The sequence below is a fragment of the Microcaecilia unicolor genome, chromosome 14, assembly GCF_901765095.1.
Source record: "Microcaecilia unicolor chromosome 14, aMicUni1.1, whole genome shotgun sequence".
Lineage (NCBI taxonomy): Eukaryota > Metazoa > Chordata > Amphibia > Gymnophiona > Siphonopidae > Microcaecilia > Microcaecilia unicolor.
The window spans coordinates 30,462,875-30,464,124 of NC_044044.1; positions in this window are offsets into that span (position 1 = coordinate 30,462,875).

The following is a 1,250-nucleotide window of genomic DNA, read 5'->3' on the forward strand; positions in this document are numbered from 1 at the left end:
CTGCAGCCTGCTTTTGTTTGATAGGTTTTCATTTTACAATTGGAAATTATCTTTAAAAAAATGAGAAGTCTGCCTTGTTTTTATTCTGTGTTCTCTTTGGTTGCTGTGGGATTATGACTGGGGAGCGGCAGGGGAGGGAGAGGGGAGATTTCTGGCCACGCGTCTTAGGAACATGGGCGTTGAGGCAGACGATCGGGCTTGTGCTGCGGTGCATCTCAAATGGCGCAGGTTTTGCCTGAGGCATGAACTGGGCACAAGACAAAAACAGGCACAGCAAAGCAAAAAAAAAAAAAAAAAAAAGGCAGAATATCTCAGAAATGAAGCATGTTGGAATGTGCACAAAACAGGCTGTAGGAGTTTTGCCTGCTTCTCACGTCTGGATAGGAATATTTTAGCTGTGGCCAACAGAGGTCATAAAAGAGCACAGCACAGCAAAAAGAGGATGCAAGAGGCAATGAGAGAAAGAGAGAGGGTGGAAAAGAAGGACAAAGGTGTGTGAGAGGAGACGAGGAATGAGGGGGACTAAAAGAGAGAAGTGAGTGAGGGACAAAGAAAAAAGAAGGAAGGGGGGGGGGGGGAGTAGAGACCAGGACAGAAAGAATGTGAAGGAGGACATGTGAGAGGACGGAGAAGAAGGAACCAGGGAAGAGAGGGGAATGAGGAAACAAAGGAAGGGGTGTGGGAGAAACCAGGACATGTGGGAAGATGGAGAGCAGAGGAGCAGGGAAGAGAGGGGAGTGAAGAACTAGAGAAGAGACGGGAAATTAAGCAGGAGATCAGTGAGGAAGAAAGGATAGGACCAAAGGCCAGAGTGGAGGTATAAAGGTGAGAGAGGAGAATGCAGGAGAGTGCCTGGGAGGTGTCTGAGTGTGTTCAGCCTGGCTCAGCCCTTCCCAGCTTCCCTTTCATGTCTTGGCGTGTGTGCCTGCTGCTGCTGCTTGCACAGCTCTAGCCCTCTGGCCACACTTTTCTCAGCTTACATAACTTGTTATTTTATAGACGATGAGGAGGAGCATGAAGGTAGAGAGAGAGAGAGAGAAAGCAGGTCTGGGAAGGGAGGTGGAGTGGGGATGCTTTTTTCAGGCAAGACTGATGCACTCCTGGTTTTGTTCCATGGCATTCATGAACTTACAGTTTTCTGTTTTGCTAAGGGAAATAAGACCTACAAGTCCACGAGTGCTACAAGGTAAAAAGCACCTCTGGATTAACCTTCCCAGAAAAGAGATTGAGCAGTAATGCAAGGAAGTGAG